The sequence below is a fragment of the Thalassophryne amazonica genome, chromosome 2 (genome assembly GCF_902500255.1).
Source record: "Thalassophryne amazonica chromosome 2, fThaAma1.1, whole genome shotgun sequence".
Lineage (NCBI taxonomy): Eukaryota > Metazoa > Chordata > Actinopteri > Batrachoidiformes > Batrachoididae > Thalassophryne > Thalassophryne amazonica.
Genome location: NC_047104.1, coordinates 4,784,168 through 4,807,544, shown reverse-complemented (window position 1 = coordinate 4,807,544; position 23,377 = coordinate 4,784,168). Strand labels below are relative to the sequence as shown.

Genomic DNA, 23,377 nt, shown 5'->3' with positions numbered 1-23,377 from the left:
CCCAGCATCCCTCTTGTAAGCTGGGGGAAGCCCTCACATGATCGATGATGTTGCTACCAAACATAGTTCAAGGCTGTCTGTACTCTTGAATTTTTCCCTTCAGGCGAAATGATTTCTGTATATTGTTAATGTCATATTATGAATCCCCTATTTAAAGGTTAATAAATAAAATTATAGTGGTGCCAAAGGAAAAAATTATTTTTATGACTTAAATCTTGAAAACCCCAAAGGCCGTATAGCTTTTAAGATGTCTACAAGAACATAGTGGTAAAAAAATAAAATAAAAACATACAACCCCTTGCAAAAATTATGGAATCACCGGCCTCAGAGGATGTTCATTCAGTTGTTTAATTTTGTAGGAAAAAAGCAGATCACAGACATGACACAAAACTAAAGTCATTTCAAATGGCAACTTTCTGGCTTTAAGAAACACTATAAGAAATCAAGAAAAAAAAATTGTGGCAGTCAGCAACGGTTACTTTTTTAGACCAAGCAGAGGGAAAAAAATATGGACTCACTCAATTCTGAGGAATAAATTATGGAATCACCCTGTAAATTTTCATCCCCAAAAATAACACCTGCATCAAATCAGATCTGCTCGTTAGTCTGCATCTAAAAAGGAGTGATCACACCTTGGAGAGCTGTTGCACCAAGTGGACTGACATGAATCATGGCTCCAACGCGAGAGATGTCAGTTGAAACAAAGGAGAGGATTATCAAACTCTTAAAAGAGGGTAAATCATCACGCAATGTTGCAAAAGATGTTGGTTGTTCACAGTCAGCTGTGTCTAAACTCTGGACTAAATACAAACAACATGGGAAGGTTGTTAAAGGCAAACATACTGGTAGACCAAGGAAGACATCAAAGTGTCAAGACAGAAAACTTAAAGCAATATGTCTCAAAAATCGAAAATGCACAACAAAACAAATGAGGAACGAATGGGAGGAAACTGGAGTCAACGTCTGTGACCAAACTGTAAGAAACCGCCTAAAGGAAATGGGATTTACATACAGAAAAAGCTAAACGAAAGCCGTCATTAACACCTAAACAGAAAAAAACAAGGTTACAATGGGCTAAGGAAAAGCAATCGTGGACTGTGGATGACTGGATGAAAGTCATATTCAGTGATGAATCTCGAATTTGCATTGGGCAAGGTGATGATGCTGGAACTTTTGTTGGTGCCGTTCAATGAGATTTATAAAGATGACTGCCTGAAGAGAACATGTAAATTTCCACAGTCATTGATGATATGGGGCTGCATGTCAGGTAAAGGCACTGGGGAGATGGCTGTCATTACATCATCAATAAATGCACAAGTTTACGTTGATATTTTGGACACTTTTCTTATCCCATCAATTGAAAGGATGTTTGGGGATGATGAAATAATTTTCAAGATGATAATGCATCTTGCCATAGAGCAAAAACTGTGAAAACATTCCTTGCAGAAAGACACATAGGGTCAATGTCATGGCCTGCAAATAGTCCGGATCTTAATCCAATTGAAAATCTTTGGTGGAAGTTGAAGAAAATGGTCCATGACAAGGCTCCAACCTGCAAAGCTGATCTGGCAACAGCAATCAGAGAAAGTTGGAGCCAGATTGATGATGAGTACTGTTTGTCACTCATTAAGTCCATGCCTCAGAGACTGCAAGCTGTTATAAAAGCCAGAGGTGGTGCAACAAAATACTAGTGATGTGTTGGAGCGTTCTTTTGTTTTTCATGATTCCATAATTTTTTCCTCAGAATTGAGTGATTCCATATTTTTTTTCCCTGTGCTTGGTCTAAAAAAGTAACGTTACTGACTGCCACAATTTTTTTTCCTGATTTCTTATAGTGTTTCTTAAAGCCAGAAAGTTGCCATTTGAAATGACTTTAGTTTTGTGTCATGTCTATGATCTGCTTTTTTTCTACAAAATTAAACAACTGAATGAACATCCTCCGAGGCCGGTGATTCCATAATTTTTGCCAGGGGTTGTAGTAAACTCAAACATCTAAGAAACTTTCAGCTTTAATTTTAAGAGATTTACCTCCAAACAGACCCTATAGCTGGTCTCTCAGTGCTGATTTTTGACACGATTGGCTGTGTTTATGGCACGGAAACCCCAGTCAGATCCTGAAATGGGGTGTAATAGGCATTTATAGTTTGTTGAATTGGCATAGTAGGTCATTTCGAGCTGTCGGGAAAGTTTTGAACATGTTCCAAAAAATGTGTGATCGTGATCCAACATGGTGCATAGTGGGATGTAATTTTTTACAGATAAGGGGTAATATTTAGCAAAGGTCAGTGTGTGTGTGAGTAATACAAACATTGATTCAGTGCAGATGGAGCACAGAGCCAAGAGAACAAACTGTGGCCATAGTGTATGGGGTGGCATATTATGAGAAAAGAGGAGTGACACCTTATCGCTCACTCTATCTCACTCAATTGTCACATTTGGAAAAGGGGCCACACACACCATGAGTCTGACTTTATTTTTTCAGATGGCTTTATTATTTTGCCAGTGCCTCTTGAAATAAATAATTTCAGGTTGAATGTGGATTTTGCTGCTCAGTTATTTTGATGCCAGGTTACAGTGTTAGCTAAAATTAAAATACAATCCTGATTATTTGTTGGAGTGAACTTTGAGGGTCTTCTTTGCAAAGGGGTGAAGCATTGAATGAATGTGTATGTAGTGTGGTGCGTTCAAAGACCCACTGTTTGCTGACATCTTTAAATCTCCTCTGGAAATATCTTCTACATCAATCAATCAACTTCAATCAACTTTTTTCTTATATAGCGCCAAATCACAACAAACAGTTGCCCCAAGGCGCTCCATATTGTAAGGCAAGGCCATACAACAACTATGAAAAACCCCAACGGTCAAAACGACCCCCTATGAGCAAGCACTTGGCCACAGTGGGAAGGAAAAACTCCCTTTCAACAGGAAGAAACCTCCAGCAGAACCAGGCTCAGGGAGGGGCAGTCTTCTGCTGAGACTGGTTGGGGCTTAGGGAAAAAACCAGGAAAAAGACATGCCGTGAAGGGGGGCAGAGATCGATCACTAATGATTAAATGCAGAGTGATGCATACGGAGCAAAAAGAGAAAGAAACAGTGCATCATGGGAACCCCCCCACAATCTACGTCTAAAGCAGCATAACCAAGGGATGGTCCAGGGTCACCCGATCCAGCCCTAACTATAAGCCTTAGCGAAAAGGAAAGTTTTAAGTCTAATCTTAAAAGTAGAGAGGGTATCTGTCTCCCTGATCTGAATTGGGAGCTGGTTCCACAGGAGAGGAGCCTGAAAGCTGAAGGCTCTGCCTCCCATTCTACTCTTACAAACCCTAGGAACTACAAGTAAGCCCGCAGTCTGAGAGCGAAGCGCTCTAATGGGGTAATATGGTACTACGAGGTCCCTAAGATAAGATGGGACCTGATTATTCAAAACCTTATAAGTAAGAAGAATAATTTTAAATTCTATTCTAGAATTAACAGGAAGCCAATGAAGAGAGGCCAACACGGGTGAGATATGCTCTCTCCTGCTAGTCCCCGTCAGTACTCTAGCTGCAGCATTCTGAACCAACTGAAGGCTTTTTAGGGAACTTTTAGGACAACCTGATAATAATGAATTACAATAGTCCAGCCTAGAGGAAATAAATGCATGAATTAGTTTTTCAGCATCACTCTGAGACAAGACCTTTCTGATTTTAGAGATATTACGTAAATGCAAAAAGGCAGTCCTACATATTTGTTTAATATGCGCTTTGAATGACATATCCTGATCAAAAATGACTCCAAGATTTCTCACAGTATTACTAGAGATCAGGGAAATGCCATCCAGAGTAACGATCTGGTTAGACACCATGCTTCTAAGATTTGTGGGGCCAAGTACAATAACTTCAGTTTTATCTGAGTTTAAAAGCAGGAAATTAGAGGACATCCATGTCTTTATGTCTGTAAGACAATCCTGCAGTTTAGCTAATTGGTGTGTATCCTCTGGCTTCATGGATAGATAAAGCTGGGTATCATCTGCGTAACAATGAAAATTTAAGCAATACCGTCTAATAATACTGCCTAAGGGAAGCATGTATAAAGTGAATAAAATTGGTCCTAGCACAGAACCTTGTGGAACTCCATAATTAACTTTAGTCTGTGAAGAAGATTCCCCATTTACATGAACAAACTGTAATCTATTAGACAAATATGATTCAAACCACCGCAGCGCAGTGCCTTTAATACCTATGACATGCTCTAATCTCTGTAATAAAATTTTATGGTCAACAGTATCAAAAGCAGCACTGAGGTCCAACAGAACAAGCACAGAGATAAGTCCACTGTCCGAAGCCATAAGAAGATCATTTGTAACCTTCACTAATGCTGTTTCTGTACTATGATGAATTCTAAAACCTGACTGAAACTCTTCAAATAGACCATTCCTCTGCAGGTGATCAGTTAGCTGTTTTACAACTACCCTCTCAAGAATCTTTGAGAGAAAAGGAAGGTTGGAGATTGGCCTATAATTAGCTAAGATAGCTGGGTCAAGTGATGGCTTTTTAAGTAATGGTTTAATTAGTGCCACCTTAAAGGCCTGTGGTACATAACCAACTAACAAAGATAGATTGATCATATTTAAGATTGAAGCATTAAATAATGGTAGGACTTCCTTGAGCAGCCTGGCAGGAATGGGGTCTAATAAACATGTTGATGGTTTGGATGAAGTAACTAATGAAAATAACTCAGACAGAACAATCAGAGAGAAAGAGTCTAACCAAATACTGGCATCACTGAAAGCAGCCAAAGATAACGATACATCTTTGGAATGGTTATGAGTAATTTTTTCTCTAATAGTCAAAATTTTGTTAGCAAAGAAAGTCATGAAGTCATTACTTGTTAAAGTTAATGGAATACTCAGCTCAATAGAGCTCTGACTCTTTGTCAGCCTGGCTACAGTGCTGAAAAGAAACCTGAGGTTATTCTTATTTTCTTCAATTAGTGATGAGTAGAAAGATGTCCTAGCTTTACGGAGGGCTTTTTATAGAGCAACAAACTCTTTTTCCAAGCTAAGTGAAGATCTTCTAAATTAGTGAGATGCCATTTCCTCTCCAACTTATGGGTTATCAGCTTTAAACTACGAGTTTGTGAGTTATACCACGGAGTCAGACGCTTCTGATTTAAAGCTCTCTTTTTCAGAGGAGCTACTGCATCCAAAGTTGTCTTCAAAGAGGATGTAAAACTATTGACGAGATACTCTAACTCCCTTACAGAGTTTAGGTAGCTACTCTGCTCTGTGTTGGTATATGACATTAGAGAACATAAAGAAGGAATATTTAAACAAGTTTTATTTAATTAGATATTAACAAATGCTTTTTATTTTTGTGGGGAAGTTGTTATAAGCCTGGACACAAGCGCAGAGTCTGTACAGATCCCAGAAGCTCTTATGTCACAGGGCTGCAATCACAATCATTTGTAGTCTGCAATAACCTGCTGTATAATAATATGACAAACAACTTTAGATTGCTGTTGTAATATATTGGGCCGGATTTCCTCATTTTTGGCATCAGAAAGACAATCGGGGCTAAAAACCTATAGTGGGAGGCTGGTTTATGTCTGAGTGCCTCTGTAGTTGGACGCCAGCACTGAGCTGATTCTTGACCAAATAGGTGTTCTCGCCTCATATAAATAAATAAATAAGCAGGTCAAAGGTCAGCGGTTGATTTCCAGTGTTGCCTTTAAAAGTGGTTGGCTGCTGTCAAAGCAGTCTGTCCTCATACTGGGAAAAAAAGAAAAGATAAAAATATTGTTTGGTCATATCAGTTATTTGGTGCAAAACACCCAGAAGATCATGAAGAACAGCTTCCAGTAATAATTATAATAATAGTACAAATTTATTTTTACTGGGTCTTTAAAAAGAAAACTTCTTTCAAAACAGACAGACAGATCAAAACACCCTCCAAGAAGTACGAGTATCTGTGTCTGAGTTGGAGTCAGCAGTCCAGAGTTCATTTTTACACAGCTGAGAGTTTGTGGGAAATGACCTACAACAAGAAATCAGAATCAGAGTAGCCTTTATTCACCAAGTATCTACAAGAATGCACTCCGGTTTGAGCTGCATTCTGTCTGTACGGCATGTAGAAATATACACTAAACACTGAGTAACTCACAGTAAAAAAAAAAGAAAAAAAAAAGTGTAAATAAAATGTGCAAATAAAAAATGTTTGCAAAGGAGAAACAGACAGGCTGAAGTTGTACACGAGATATATGAATGAGTGAGTTTTTTTGACAGGTTAAGTTGTTCATCAGTGTGATGGCCTGGGGAAAGAAACTGTTCCTGTGTCTGGTTGTTCTGACATACAGAGCTCTGGAACATCAACCAGAGGGGTTGATGTTCCATGTTGATGTTTTTTCTTGATGGAGTTTATGTGGGAGGTCCACTTCAGATGCCAGGAGATAGTGGATCCCAGGAACCGGAAAGTGTCCACAGTAGGCACAATGTTGTTGAGGATTGGGGGGGTTGGAGCAATGGTGGATTCCTCCTGAAGTCCACCATCATCTCCATAGTCTTGAGTGCATTCAGCTTCAGGTTGTTCTGACCACACTAGAGGACCAACTGTTCCACCTGCTGTCTGTCTGCAGCCTCATCACCATCCAGGATGAGTCCAATGATGGTGGTGTTGTCCGCAAACTTCAAGAGTTTAACAGAGGGCTTCCCTGAGGTGCTGTTGTTTGTGTAGAGTGAGAAGAGCAGTGGGGGAGCACACACCCCTGAGGGGCACCAGTGCTGATTGTTTGTGTGCTGGATGTGATGCTCCCCAGCCTCACCTGCTGTGTCCTGTCTGCCAGGAAGTTAGAGATCTACTGACAGGTGGGAGCTGCAAAAGAGGTTGGAGAGTTTTTTTTGGAGGATGTCGGAGATGATGGTGTTGAACGCTGAGCTGAAGTCCATGAATGGAATCCTCACGTACGTCTCTGCTGAGTCCAGGTGCTGCAGGATGTAATGCAGTCCCATGTTGACTGCATCTTCACAAACTCGTAGCTTAAAGCAGATAACCCGTAAGTTGGAGAGGAAATGGCGTCTCACTAATTTAGAAGATCTTCACTTAGCCTGGAAAAAGAGTTTGTTGCTCTATAAGAAAGCCCTTCGTGAAGCTAGGACATCTTTCTACTCATCACTAATTGAAGAAAATAAGAACAACCCCAGGTTTCTTTTCAGCACTGTAGCCAGGCTGACAAAGAGTCAGAGCTCTATTGAGCTGAGTATTCCATTAACTTTAACTAGTAATGACTTCATGACTTTCTTTGCTAACAAAATTTTGACTATTAGAGAAAAAATTACTCATAACCATCCCAAAGATGTATCGTTATCTTTGGCTGCTTTCAGTGATGCCGGTATTTGGTTAGACTCTTTCTCTCCGATTGTTCTGTCTGAGTTATTTTCATTAGTTACTTCATCCAAACCATCAACATGCTTATTAGACCCCATTCCTGCCAGGCTGCTCAAGGAAGTCCTACCATTATTTAATGCTTCAATCTTAAATATGATCAATCTATCTTTGTTAGTTGGTTATGTACCACAGGCCTTTAAGGTGGCAGTAATTAAACCATTACTTAAAAAGCCATCACTTGACCCAGCTATCTTAGCTAATTATAGGCCAATCTCCAACCTTCCTTTTCTCTCAAAGATTCTTGAGAGGGTAGTTGTAAAACAGCTAACTGATCACCTGCAGAGGAATGGTCTATTTGAAGAGTTTCAGTCAGGTTTTAGAATTCATCATAGTACAGAAACAGCATTAGTGAAGGTTACAAATGATCTTCTTATGGCTTCGGACAGTGGACTTATCTCTGTGCTTGTTCTGTTGGACCTCAGTGCTGCTTTTGATACTGTTGACCATAAAATTTTATTACAGAGATTAGAGCATGTCATAGGTATTAAAGGCATTGCGCTGCGGTGGTTTGAATCATATTTGTCTAATAGATTACAGTTTGTTCATGTAAATGGGGAATCTTCTTCACAGACTAAAGTTAATTATGGAGTTCCACAAGGTTCTGTGCTAGGACCAATTTTATTCACTTTATACATGCTTCCCTTGGGCAGTATTATTAGACGGTATTGCTTAAATTTTCATTGTTACGCAGATGATACCCAGCTTTATCTATCCATGAAGCCAGAGGATACGCACCAATTAGCTAAACTGCAGGATTGTCTTACAGACATAAAGACATGGATGACCTCTAATTTCCTGCTTTTAAACTCAGATAAAACTGAAGTTATTGTACTTGGCCCCACAAATCTTAGAAGCATGGTGTCTAACCAGATCGTTACTCTGGATGGCATTTCCCTGATCTCTAGTAATACTGTGAGAAATCTTGGAGTTATTTTTGATCAGGATATGTCATTCAAAGCGCATATTAAACAAATATGTAGGACTGCCTTTTTGCATTTACGCAATATCTCTAAAATCAGAAAGGTCTTGTCTCAGAGTGATGCTGAAAAACTAATTCATGCATTTATTTCCTCTAGGCTGGACTATTGTAATTCATTATTATCAGGTTGTCCTAAAAGTTCCCTAAAAAGCCTTCAGTTGGTTCAGAATGCTGCAGCTAGAGTACTGACGGGGACTAGCAGGAGAGAGCATATCTCACCCGTGTTGGCCTCCCTTCATTGGCTTCCTGTTAATGCTAGAATAGAATTTAAAATTCTTCTTCTTACTTATAAGGTTTTGAATAATCAGGTCCCATCTTATCTTAGGGACCTCGTAGTACCATATTACCCCATTAGAGCGCTTCGCTCTCAGACTGCGGGCTTACTTGTAGTTCCTAGGGTTTGTAAGAGTAGAATGGGAGGCAGAGCCTTCAGCTTTCAGGCTCCTCTCCTGTGGAACCAGCTCCCAATTCAGATCAGGGAGACAGATACCCTCTCTACTTTTAAGATTAGGCTTAAAACTTTCCTTTTCGCTAAGGCTTATAGTTAGGGCTGGATCGGGTGACCCTGGACCATCCCTTGGTTATGTTGCTTTAGACGTAGACTGTGTTTCATAATTATTGTATGGCCTTGCCTTGCAATGTGGAGCGCCTTGGGGCAACTGTTTGTTGTGATTTGGCGCTATACAAGAAAAAAGTTGATTGATTGATTGATCTTCAGCTGACCTGTGTGCATGGTAGGCAAACTGCAGGGGGTCCAGCAATGATCCTGTGATGTCCTTCAGGTGGCTCAGCACCAGCCTGCACACTTCTGGAAGTGTATTATACCAGAATTATAGGAAAACAAATGGTAGATGGTTCAAGATCGAAACCAAACACTCCATCCATCCATTTTCTATACCCGCTTACTCCAGTTAAGGGTCACAGGGGGCTGGAGCCTATCCCAGCAGTTGTAGGGTGTGAGGCGGGGTTCACCCTGGACAGGACACCATTCTGCCGCAGGGACACGTACAGACAAACAAATACATCTACATCTGCACGCACACCTATGGACAATTTAAAGTTTCCAGTCCATCTAACTTGCATGTCTTTGGATGTGGGAGGAAGCCAGAGCACACAGAGGGAGAACACGCAAACACGGGGAGAACACGCAAACACGGGGGGAACACGCTAACTCCACACAGAAAGGACCCAGGCAGGAATCAAACCCATGACCTTGTTGCTGTGAGGCAACAATGCTAACCACCGTGCTGACTCGAAACCAAACCATCATGGAAAAATAGACCAATAATTAAATAAAACTTGTTTAAATTTTCTGGATTATTTTATTTATTCATATTGCTCAAAATCACGACATATGGATCTGAACTTTACACTGTCCACGCCATGTAGCATCCTGTGTCTGTGGAAAATCCCCACAGAATGAGAGTTCCACAGACAGTCACGTGACCTGAAACCATCTGAACAGAATTTCACTGGCTGAAGTCAAAAGGCCCCAAGAACAAACAGGAAGTGAGGACAGTTGCAGCGAAGCCCTGGCAGAGCCGCCACCACCGCCGCCGCACAAACCAGCATCCTGATGTTTGTGGGTTCAGACCTTCAGCAAAATGTCAAGGATTTAAACAATAAAATGACAACTGATGATTTTACAACTATTGTTTTGTCTTTGATAGAAGCGGAATCACAGACAAAAGGTGGTGAAATTCAGAAACCAGTCACTTTAGTTTAAAGTTGAAATCTGGACTTGGAGCTCCTACTCAGGATTTACTTTGAAACGGTGTGCAAGAAGGAAAAAATAAATAAAATAAAATCCTTCCATTCTGACGTGATGGTCTGACATGTGCACAGATAAGAACAAGATAAATCGCTGCTGTGGTGGTTTTCACTTTCCTGTGTGTTTATGCAGCTTCTAGATTTGACCTTTTGTTGCTGCTGTTTTTGAGCATTGTGTTCGTGAGTGACACTGAAAGGGTTCTGTGTGTGTGTGTGTGTGTGTGTGTGTGTGTGTGTGTGTGTGTGTGTGTGTGTGTGTGTGTGTGTGTGTGTGTGTGTGTGTGGTGTGTGTGTGTGTGTGTGTGTGTGTGTGTCCACGTGTACCCTCACACATCTGTGGTGAACCAAACCAAAAAAGTAGCAAAGCCACTAAGAAGTTAATGAAGTCCAGCTGGGCCTCGCTGTGCTGACGGCGTCTATAGAACTGAGCACATTCTCTGCAGCTGAGCTCACGCGTGTCCCAATCAAACCAGAACCCACAACCCCAGACACACATCCAGACATGTATCCCTACCCCCGTCCTCAGGAACACTGATTATTCATTTATTACCCTGAAAGACAAATACTTTATTTAAATTTTCATAATCAGAAAAATTTGTATTCAGTCAAATCTCTTATTTGTTCTAATCAGTATTTAGTTTGTACTTTTTAGTGCCATCAATCAATCAATCAATTTTTTTATATAGCGCCAAATCACAACAAACAGTTGCCCCAAGGCACTTTATATTGTAAGGCAAGGCCATACAATAATTATGTAAAACCCCAACGGTCAAAACGACCCCCTGTGAGCAAGCACTTGGCTACAGTGGGAAGGAAAAACTCCCTTTTAACAGGAAGAAACCTCCAGCAGAACCAGGCTCAGGGAGGGGCAGTCTTCTGCTGGGACTGGTTGGGGCTGAGGGAGAGAACCAGGAAAAAGACATGCTGTGGAGGGGAGCAGAGATCGATCACTAATGATTAAATGCAGAGTGGTGCATACAGAGCCAAAAGAGAAAGAAACAGTGCATCATGGGAACCCCCCAGCAGTTTACGTCTATAGCAGCATAACTAAGGGATGGTTCAGGGTCACCTGATCCAGCCCTAACTATAAGCTTTAGCAAAAAGGAAAGTTTTAAGCCTAATCTTAAAAGTAGAGAGGGTGTCTGTCTCCCTGATCTGAATTGGGAGCTGGTTCCACAGGAGAGGAGCCTGAAAGCTGAAGGCTCTGCCTCCCATTCTACTCTTACAAACCCTAGGAACTACAAGTAAGCCTGCAGTCTGAGAGCGAAGCGCTCTATTGGGGTGATATGGTACTACGAGGTCCCTAAGATAAGATGGGACCTGATTATTCAAAACCTTATAAGTAAGAAGAAGAATTTTAAATTCTATTCTAGAATTAACAGGAAGCCAATGAAGAGAGGCCAATATGGGTGAGATATGCTCTCTCCTTCTAGTCCCCGTCAGTACTCTAGCTGCAGCATTTTGAATTAACTGAAGGCTTTTTAGGGAACTTTTAGGACAACCTGATAATAATGAATTACAATAGTCCAGCCTAGAGGAAATAAATGCATGAATTAGTTTTTCAGCATCACTCTGAGACAAGACCTTTCTGATTTTAGAGATATTGCGTAAATGCAAAAAGCAGTCCTACATACCTACTGCCATTCACCCAGTGTTGTAATGTAACAAAGTAGGAATACTTTGTTACTATACTTAAGTAGTATTTTGACGTATCTGTACTTTACTTAGTTATTTACATTTCTGGCAACTTTCACTTTTACTCCTATGTATTTCCTCAATCCGATGCATTTCCTCAATAAAACGTATACTTTTTGTTATATGGCTGGGGGGGCCTGGCTGCCTTTTTGTTTCTGTCTTTTGTTTTTCCTTCCAGGTGGCTTGCATTTGGGACTGAGTGGCTGTGTTGCTGAGGTTATCAGGACCTCACCCTGATCACCTGCGGCTCGTCAGGACTCACAGCTGAGGTGCATCTATATGGATTGGAACATGGTGGCATTTAAGACTGGAGTATACAGTGTGTATTTGCCAGAGACTCGACCTTGTGACCAGACGGGTGAGATCGTCGTCTCGGGAGCCATCTCATCATCAGTGGATGCAGAGAACGTCCAGGGTTTGATGCACGGTCTGTGAAAGAGGAGGGGGTGAGGTCTCACGCTCGTCAGCACACTTCCTGAGGTACGTTAGATTTTGTGACTAACATTTATACAGTCAGTAAATGTGGTGTCCCTCACACCTTTTTATATTGTGTTGTATGTTAGTCATGTATCGGCTTCCACTGCAGTGGAGTTATGTGAACTGGATGTTCCATGCCTGCAGGTTGGGAAGTTGATTAGTAATCAAGCCAGGAAGTGTTTGCTGTTTGTACACCTTTAAGTGTTCTCTCTGTGTGTAGAGTGTGGACTCACATAATGGTTCCTTCTTTCACAGACTCGGTTTGTTGTGGCCACCTGGGGGGTGTCGGCGGGGTCCTTGGGTCCGAACAGCTTCTGGCTCCGGACCGTTAGCGCTGGTGGGAGCGCACCACGCCAGACCGCACTTTCTGTTATTTTTGTATCACTGTTATGTATTAAATTCAGTTAGCCTTTGTACCGTGCTCTGCTTATTTCATACTGGGTCCTTCAAACGCTGGTCGGTTCTCCGAGCTGCGTCCGACACATAACACTTTTACTCCGATGCATTTCCTCAATAAAACATATACTTTTACTCCACTACATTTCCTCAATAAAACGTATACTTTTACTCCGATGCATTTCCTCAAGAAAACGTATACTTTTACTCCGATGCATTTCCTCAAGAAAACGTATACTTTTACTCAGATGCATTTCCTCAAGAAAACGTGTACTTTTACTCCGATGCATTTCCTCAAGAAAACGTATACTTTTACTCCAATGCATTTCCTCAAGAAAACGTATACTTTTACTCCGATGCATTTCCTCAAGAAAATGTATACTTTTACTCCGATGCATTTGTCTTAAACATCTTCGTTACTCGTTACTACAATATAAATGTAGAAGAAATTTCATTGGGCAATGCTTGTTTGCAGAGGTGAAAGTAAGCCGGAGCGCAGTGCCTTCCGCCGCTGCAGCATCAAGTGTCGTGTCTCTTGTCATGCCTCTATCAGAGTGTATTTAAGGTCATATATCTCAACCTGAAGCTGACCTCAGACAGGTGAATGATTAACATTATGTAGATGAGCTTTTTGTCTGCACAGTGAATAATCCCACGTTTTCCTCTCTTATGGAGTCACATCTCCTCACATAAAGTAAGAGTGTGGTTGATGTTGAAAGCTGGTTATTGAGTGTAGAATTTATTTTAAAGGATGTTCACTGTGTTTGTTTGTGTCTGGATAAACTGTGAGGAAGATTTGTCAAGGCCACATCTGAAGTGTTGACATTGTAACAACACAGACTAAACCACTGTCAGAGACGGAGGGAGGTTCTACTGATGGAGAGAGTGAGAGTGGGGGGGGGGGGGGTGTGAGAGAGTGAGAGAGCACTTTCTATTTATAGCTCGTATGCTGAGAGGAGGAACGCTGTGGTTGTTATAGAGCACATTTCATTTTAACGTTTATTCAGTTGGCAGGATTCACCGGACATACAGGAGTCATTTATTAGTTAGAATTTCAAAATAAGATGACACACTTTACATTTAACCATCAAGGATCTCACAGTGACCCGTGAGAAAAGTCTAACTGCTGCTTTGATTATCTGAAAGGTAGATTTGATTATGAATTATAATTCACAATATCTTCATTGCACTTCAACTCAACAGAATTCCCAGTAGAGAGATATTTATTTCTAAGCAGCTTGGCATCTTTTCTTGGTACCTCTAAAATGAAGACATTACTTTGTAGATCCTGAAAGGATGAAGGATGTGACACAAGTAATATAATGCCTTTAAAAAAGTACTAATTGTTTCATTTTATTTTTAGGCTTTGACTTTTTTTTTAATTGTTTTGATAGTTTGATTGATTTAAAGCGGGGGTGGTGGCCAAGCGGTTAGTGCTCTTGGTTTCATTGCGGAAGGTTCCCGGTTCAAACCCCAGCCCTGCCACATTTCTCCATGTAATGTGGAGTTGCGTCAAGAAGAGCATCCAGTGTAAAACCTGTGCCAAATCAACATGCAGATCCACCTGTGACCTGCTGGGGCGACCCCAAGTAGGAAAAACAAACAAGGGAGCAGCCAGAGGGACTTAGTTTTTTTTATTGTTTTGATTACTGTGTAGGCTCTCAGGTGTCCAGGTGGTTTCTATAGTAGAGAAGCTTAAATCTTCGACTGGACTGGGTTGCTTGACGTGAGGATGTTTCGCTTCAAATCGCAGAAGCTTCCTCAGCTAAAATTCTTGCTCTGGTAGTCTGACTTCTGTCTTGACTCTTGCTGGAGTTTTAAACCTAACCAGACCCCTCCTTCTGAGAGGCAGACTGCTATTGGCTAGTGATGAAACAGTTGCTTTAATTAGCATGGTGCTAATGGTGGTTCTTCTTGACAATGGTCAGACAGAAGTCAGACTACCAGAGCAAGAATTTTAGCTGAGGAAGCTTCTGCAATTTGAAGCGAAACATCCTCGCGTCAAGCAACCCAGTCTAGTCGAAGATTCAAGCTTCTCTACTTTGTTTGATTACATCAAATCAAAATACAAACAAACATCACTTGTCTTTGTGAATTTTAATAATTGTCCTTTTCAGTCTGACTGAAAATAACACAAGAAAATGGTCTAAATTAAATAAAAAATTTGCAAACTCTTGGTTTGTACTAGTGCTGCCACAAAAGATTATTTTGATAATTGACTAGTCACTGATTATTATTGTGATTGGCCGACTAATCGGATCACACGTAAATTGTGGCTTATTGCACCAGCATGCAACTGCTCTTATCTAACCATCAGTAGCTTCAAGCTTGAAGTGTTTAAGCAACGTGCTAACTCAAAAATAGACAATTGAAACCTTGATGTCTCATGTCAGTCACCAACATGTTGAAGTTTGCTTCAGTCAGGATATTGACGAGGAACATATTTGTTTTGCACTGTAATGTAGCATTATAAAACATTAGCATTATCACATTTTCCTACTCAAACATGACATTGCTGTTATAACATTACAGCAAACACATAACATGTGTGTGCTCAGGCTAATGGCTCGTAGCATGGGAACGCGGACAGATTCTAGCCACCATAGCTTAGAAAATGAAGTGCCTTGAAATATGTAATGTTGTAGCTGTCTGGAGTATTAACCTGTGAAGTTTCAGAGCTCAATACCTGCTCGGTGTGGAGACACATTCAGAGCATCTCAGCCGGGCAGAAAAAAAGCATTTTTGAAGATTCTTGGACCATACTTTGACTAGTCTACTTCCTTAAATCTAATAATCTTCCAACGACATGTCCGTGTTTCTAGATACAATGTTAGCTACTGCTTGAAGTGTTCAAACCAAGATGTATTGTGAGAACCAAACAACAGCGCACACTAACTCATGGCATAGTTCCAAGCTGGTTCTGTAACAATTGGAATACTATAGAGCGTGACGTACACAGGGCGTGATGTACCATGTCTGTGCATCATTAATGGACCTGATATCAAATACATTCAAATAAATTACTGACTAAATAGTAACTACATCTTAACTACACCCTAACTAGTGACATTCCGTAAACAGCTGCCCTGCATCATTGGTACGTCATCTCTCAGGCTCAAGGTTTTGTGACATTCAAAAATGTGATGTACTCTGTAACAGGAAACAATAAATGAGTGTGCACGTTCTATGTTAGTGGTAATGTTTACAGCTGTCAATATAAGTAAGTAGCTCACTTTTGACGTTAATGTTGATAATGAGCGCCTTGGGGCAACTGTTTGTTGTGATTTGGCACTATATAAGAAAAAAGTTGATTGATTGATTGATGTTAGCAGCTAACTAGCCAATTAGCTTACCGAGACAATTGTCTCATTTCGTCAGAATCAGCCACTTGTTTCCTTCTCAGTCCGGGTTCACACGGCAGGATAATTAGGCCGATATCGGACCCGATCTTCCCCTTCCGACAATCTTAAGGACGCCCCGACAATAGTGATGACGCTAAAGATAATCTTATCAGATATTCCTGCCATGTGTGGTGTGTTAAGAGAGCTCTGATCTGCTCAGAAGGATGTCAGGAGCGCTCCGATCGCAAATCGGGGATATTCAACATGTTGGATTTTTTTGGCCTGATATCACAGCGTGTGTTGTGTCCTCCAGCCACAAACGAGCACGCAGCCTGCTGAATGTGACGTGCAGCCAATCAGAAAGCAAGGTGACGGATGTACGGAGCGGGAAATAAAATCAAAACAGCTGTTCTGACTTACCAGAAAGTCCGGTGGTCGCGCTGTCTCCACTCCTTTAAAGAACACCTTTTCATTTTGTATTGTTTTTCCCTCTGTTTTAAATAGTCCACAAAGTATCTCCGTTTGTTTACTCTGAAGTCACGTTTAATCTCGAGAGATTTTGCAAGATTTCCTGTCTGAGCTGTAAATGTTTGTGTGTGAAATCTGTTGGTGTGTGGTGTTGTTGTCCTCACCGTGTGGCTGCACACCACACACTGTACAACCAAACCTGTTAGAGCCATGATTTTTTATCTTCACGTGTGTGGTCTCTCAGGTTTTGGAAACCTACAGATAATTTTAAAATCCTGTCGTGTGAACCAGGCTTCAGATGCTCCTGCATCGCCTTTGTGCTGCCATGGAAGGCAAGTTCTGCCTTGCAGATTTTGCATTGCCCTTTTTTTCTGTTTTATTTGGTTAAAATGCTCGCAAACATTTGAGCTTCATTGCCATGATATTGTTTGGGCATAACTTTTCTGGTGATGTCACGGCTGACCCCGATTGTCACTACTGTGCATATGTGTCAAGGACAGAAAGGCAGCGGAAGATACAGCAGCAGTTTTGAGAGAAAAAGAAGCTTAAAAAATAAATGATGATGTTGATTGTAAATTAGTAGCAGACAGTTTTGATAGTTAACGTAATCGTGACTAGTCAAATAATCGTGGCAGCCCTACTTTGTATGTTAGATAAGTACTCAAGGCCTTGAATACAAATTAATTATCTTGTAGTCCTGTTAAGTCATTGGTCCACATTACTGTTGGGTCCCTCTTAAGACTTGCATTGCCACTTAAAGTGATAAGGGTTTTTTTGTTTGTTTGTTTATCGGCAGCAGGCCAATCAGCATCTATTGCTAATTCAGTTCATTCATTAATTTACGTCACTGCACCAAATCACCACATCAGTCACCTGTAGGCGCTGTATATAGGTACAGTCTTTACCCACGTATATAAACAACATTTTCCATACCCACTTATTCCAATTCAGGGTCATGGGTGCTGGATCAAATTCCCAGCAGTCATTGCATTAGAGGCTGGGTTCACCCTGGACAGGGTGCCTGTCACAGGCCATGGCAGACGGCAGTTGTAAGGAAATTTACCTCAGCATTTTTTTTTTTTTTAGGAGGAAACCTCAAGCCGACCAGAGTTAGTGAGGGGACCATTTGTTGTGGTCATTCTAAGAAAACAAAAAGTACAACACAAGACTGACACAGAATAGACGTCAAGTGCAAATAAAACATACAAAAGGTATTTAATATAAGATTAAAGTAATTTGGTGTTAATTGGATTCCCAGTGAAACAGAACAGTACAATCGTTGTTTTGACAGCATTAATGAGATGGTTAAATCAGTGAAGGAATATTATTCTGAATGAGAAGAAAACAGAAAAATACAATGTTTCACAAGTATGATGATTTACAGCCGGTTGTATGCTACATTTTAAATGCTCTGGAGCACTGATAATGTTATTCACGTGACCAGGTTTTAGCTGTTCCACTTTATATACTGTATTTTCCAGAGTATAAGTTGCAAGAGGAGGAATGCAATACACATAAGTTACACGTTTTTTCTGTATTATCAGCTCTTTAATTTGGGATTTTTGTTTACTCTTGGACTGTACTTTTTATTATTGGCATTTATTCTTTTATTAATGGTTTATTTTGTTTAGTGCTTTGATTCTTGGGAAAATCCAGTTAAATCATCATTCCTATTAACAACAAATGTGATATTTTGGTATATATTTTGGCCTCCCCAAACTAGTACAAACAAAACAAAAAAACCCTGCAACTTATTATCCAGAAAATATGGTACCACAGGATGCAGACCTACTGAGCTAAACATTAGGTATGTCCAAATGAACTGTTTGGTACATACCTTTAAAGTTATAATACGAGTAGAGCACCGCACAGCGGCATGAAGCTCTCTGTACGGTATACGAAGGTACAAACCGGAAATGGCACAAAAAAAATCTCCCCAGTGGAGAAAAAGCCACAATCCGGACAACATTGTCGTAAAAAAGCCATACAAAGCCACACAGCGATGATAGACAAACACAGACATTATAAAGAGGAGTAGAAGCCGCATTGGTTGGTGAGGCACAAGAAATGCGGCCGCCATCTTGGAGCAGACATCGTAATGATTCTGTCACACGGCACAGTAAAGGGTTGATTTTTATAATCTAATTTTCTTTTTGAATCTTTCGAACATAATATGTGTGAAATTCCAAGTGTTCCAACACTTTTGGAGGGCACAGTATCCTAACCTTATGATGAGTGCAAAATGAGTGTGGTATTAATAAAGTTTTGTTTAAGAATGTTTAATTTTCACTGTCGCTGCACTTTGTGTGAATTCATAGTCATATATCATATTGATATGACAATATTGAGATATGATCATTTGGCCATATTGTAGGCAAAAAAAGAAAAATGCTTAAAAAGACGGAGGTCTGGGGAGGCTGAAAGGCAATATATATATATATATATATATATATATATACACACACACACACAAAACAAATGTGGTGGAGGACTGAAGAATTATTGTCTGGTGACAAAAAAAAAAAAAAAAAAAGACAGACAGATCAAGAACACCCTCCAAGAAGTAGTCAGAGTCAGCAGAAGACTCCCACAGTAAATACAGCTGTCCTCAAGTTATAAACATTTGTTTACTAAATAAAATACCAAACAGCCCAGTGACAGACGAGGCAGAGTTCCATTTGTACCGGAGTGATCAGCACAGATCAGTTTGGAGAAAAGAGGACATTTTTATGACCACCTCTTTTTCAGACACAGTCCACACTTATGTGGCTGTTCATAGATCTGATTCTTTACAATTTATTGCTGGCACTGAGTGAAAAGCTTCATAACGACTTCACAGAGCAGATTAAAAAGAAACAACAATATTAAGCCTTGAAAGCGCCAAGCCCCGCCCCCAGTGCGGGATCAAATTCTGAGTTGGATGACCTCATGACCTATATAATAGTCACCTGGACCCGAGCCAAATTATTATGCAAATCAGGTCACTGTTGCTATGGTGATCATCACCACTTCTCACAGTCATTGTTTCCAACTTCAATGCTAGTGTCCAAATATTTGTGGTCCTGAGTGTGTGTAACTCCGCCTGCGATCAACAGTTTGTGTGTTTTCTGTCCCTTTCTGCAGCATGTGATAACGGTCAGCGCTTTCAGGAGACGTGTTTTGCCTTCGCGCTAACGCCACAGCAAGTCCAGCAGATCAGCAGCTCGATGTAAGACGCAACATAGAAAACCCAGAAAGCTGAATAAATCATTCATACGACACATACATCATAATTAATGAATCGTTCAGAGCGCATACGTCATCTCCAGTGCCTCAAACTTTTGCACAGCCCTGAAAACCTGCTCAAAAAACAAAAACATTTATTTTTTTTAACATAATTTTATGATTGAGTGCTTATGTATTCATGTCTGTGTCATCAATTGGAGAGCACAGAAAAATGCACGTTTTATTTTTTGGGTATTTCAGAATGAGATTTACAAATTGATAACTGAATTGTTTGTTTCATGAAATAGAAAACACAAATGTACACTCACCGGCCACTTTATTAGGTGCACACTGCTCGTGCCGGTGTCGCAGACCGAACGGTCCCCCACTAACAGTTGGTCTGCCCTGCCTTCACTGCACATGTATCATTTGGGACCACAGCAGCAGTCTGAGTCTGACCCTCTACACCCAAAGTGATCAGATGGATTAATGTGATTATTAACCATCAGGTGACAAAGTAAAACCTCTTAAAATCATTCTAAAGTCAGTTTTCAGCAGAAACAAGGTGATAATCGGTGAGTCGTTATCGATGTTCTGAAATGACGTAGGCACAGTGAAGGCAGGGCGGACTGATTTTGAGGGGGGGGCTGTTTGGTCTGCGACACCGAGTCAGATCCCCTTTTTCCTTCAGAACTGTCTTAATTCTTGGTGTTATAGATTCAACAAGGTTTTGGGAAACATTCCTCAGAGATGTTGGTCCATACTGACATGATGACATCACTCAGTCGCCCATTCATCCAATCTGTCCATCATCCTCTGACCTCTGACATCAACAAGGCATTTTCATCCACACAACTACCGCTCACTGGATATCTTCTCTTTTTTGGACCATCCTCTGTAAACCCTAGAGATGTTTGTGGGTGAAAATCCCAGTAGATCAGCAGTTTGTGAAATATTCAGACCAACAACCATGCCACGTTCAAAGTCACTTAAATCCTCTTTCTTCCTCATTCTGATGCTCGGTTTGAACTTCAGCAAGTCGTCTTCACCACGTCTAGAGGACTAAATGTACTGAATTGCTGCCATGTGATTGGCTGATTAGATATTGTTGTCAACAAGCAATAAAACAGATGTACCTAATAAAGTGGACGGTGAGTTTATATGCAGATGTTAAATTATTATTATTATTTTTTGTACTTAAAGGGACATCTCGGGGAGCAAATGTGACTTCTCAGTTCAGGTCCAGTTGCGGTTTTGCCTGTCGGAGACGAGCTGTCCTCAGGAAGACCATTTTCCATCCAACCTCTGTGTGAAAGTCAATGGGAAGCCCTGCAACCTGCCGGTGAGAACGCGGTCCAGCAGCACATCCTCCTCCTGCCGCCGTGACGCGGCATCCTGACATTTTAGTTTTGTTTCCATCATTTAAAGCTACAGTGTGCCAGCGTTCATTAATGTGTAATGACCTGCGACAGTCACTCGGTGTGTTAGCTTAGAATAGGCCCTTCATATCAATATGGGAGCGCCCCCCATGGAGGCCAAAAGGGACATACTTACTCTGTCTTTTGCATCTTGCAGTGCAGCCAGAAGACTTCTAGCGCAAACTTGCATTACGGCCCGTTACGATTAATTTTGGACCGTTACGCTAATTTTGGACCGTGTAATCAACCGTTTCTCCAGTTTGAAGCGTGAATTAATGAAGCAATACTTTGATTCAGTGGCTCTTTGATTCGCTGCTTTTCAGAAGCGGTAAGTTCGCTTCTTAACTCCTCTCAAAGCCATTAAAACATCATGAGTCATTTTTGTGTGCATTAAAGTCACTAACTGGGACTGTTGTCTTGTTGCAGTCAACAAACAAGAATCGTCCTCCGTTCCGCACAGCTTCAAACGCTGTGCGGCTCTCTGCTCAGACAGAGTCCACTCGGAATTAATAACTTCAAAAGGAATTGCCGCTTTAAATAAAATGACACCTCTTACAAACGTTGCAATACAGACAATAAACTACAGTCGACTAAAACATTTTTTCCTCCCAAAATGAGACGTGTTGCATTCTTTATGAACCTGACGTGGAGCGCAGCGAGCTGTAAAGCTCAGCTCATAGGTATGGAAAGACATTCATGCCAATAATAATGTCTGAAAGGAAATGCTTTTGACAAAAACTAACAGATTTTATTTCTGTTTATGTCCAGAGATCAAGGATTCACCACGTAGTTTATTATGTCCAGAATTTAAGGATCCAGTAACCAATTTCATATGCATTTACTTTAAGACTCAATAAAATGTTGTTCAACTTCAATTTAATCAGCTTATAAAGCGCCAAATTACAACAAAAGCCCTCTCAAGGTCCCTCACACAGAACAGTTCAACATAAAAAATTAAAATAAATAAATAAAGAATCAAATACCTAATTAAAAACAGAAGTAACAAAATAAAAACTACTCATAAGAAAGAGAATAAAAATAGGTTTTAAGTCTTGACTTAAAAATGTTCACGGACTCCGACTGCTTCACTGAGGGCCATGTACTGGCTAACCCAGAATGAGATTGCCCACTCAACAAACTTCTCCAGCCTTCTGGACATGATGAAGGGTCTTGGGCTGTCGTACCTGGCTTTTCCCCTTTGGGTACCCCTAGAATGGCCAATTGTTAGCTTAAATTTTCAAAAGCTGCTCCCCTTCCGCACCATCTCCCCCTTGGTCGCTTCGCTCCCTCAACATTACCACTACACTAAAATTTTATCCTAGCTAGAACCCTGCAGTGGTTGCCGCTCTGTCGAGTGTCTGCTGGTTGCTAGTGCAGGCTAACAAGATTCAGAACCCTTGTTTTTGTCAAATGGAGGATTATACCTCTCTTTCTTACCACACAAGAAGGCAAAGGAGCACGAATCTCCATCAGCAAAGTAGTGAAACAAAATTGTGACTGAGAATGGCATAATGCAACGTGCAGCCCTCACCACTAGATGGCCCTACATCCCACACAGTGTAGCTTTAAGGAAGATGACAAATGACTGTTTTTCCTGTTTCTTGTCCAGGGTTATCTTCCTCCAACCAAAAACGGTGTTGAGCCCAAGAGGCCCAGTCGTCCTATCAACATTACCTCATTGGTCAGATTGTCCACCACAGTCCCCAATACCATCATGGTGTCATGGACTGCCGAGATTGGACGGGTGAGGACTCGAGTATGTCACAACTGCTCTGTCACACAAACATGTTGGAGTGAATTTAATTTCGGCGTGTTTGCATGCATTTGCTCAAACAGATTAACTCTTTGTTTATGGATGTTGATGTTTGGTTATTGATACACATGTAAAAATTAAAAAAATTAAACCATGTATAATAGTTGCTTGCAAGAATTGTCTCCAAACCCCCCAAGGGTTTGTAAAGTGTCATTTTACTGACTCTGTATTGCAGAAAATAAGCACTGTAATACATCATGTGCATGTATCTGTCAATGAAATTCAACACCATATAGTGCAGAAGATAATTGAAACCATCTTTCATATGGTGATACAAGCACCAAACTCGACACAAATACTCTTTTGACGCTACTCTTTTGAAAAAGCAGAGCATCCACTGGAAGTTTCAGTAGGCGGGCAGCTGCGCGCAACAACCGTACCGTGGTGAGTTCATG

At 40.8% G+C, this 23,377-nt stretch overlaps 1 pseudogene; it reads left to right on the top strand.

The window, feature by feature from the left end:
• Positions 1-23,377, top strand: part of LOC117521826 — a 136,224-nt pseudogene that overhangs the window by 70,676 nt on the left and 42,171 nt on the right.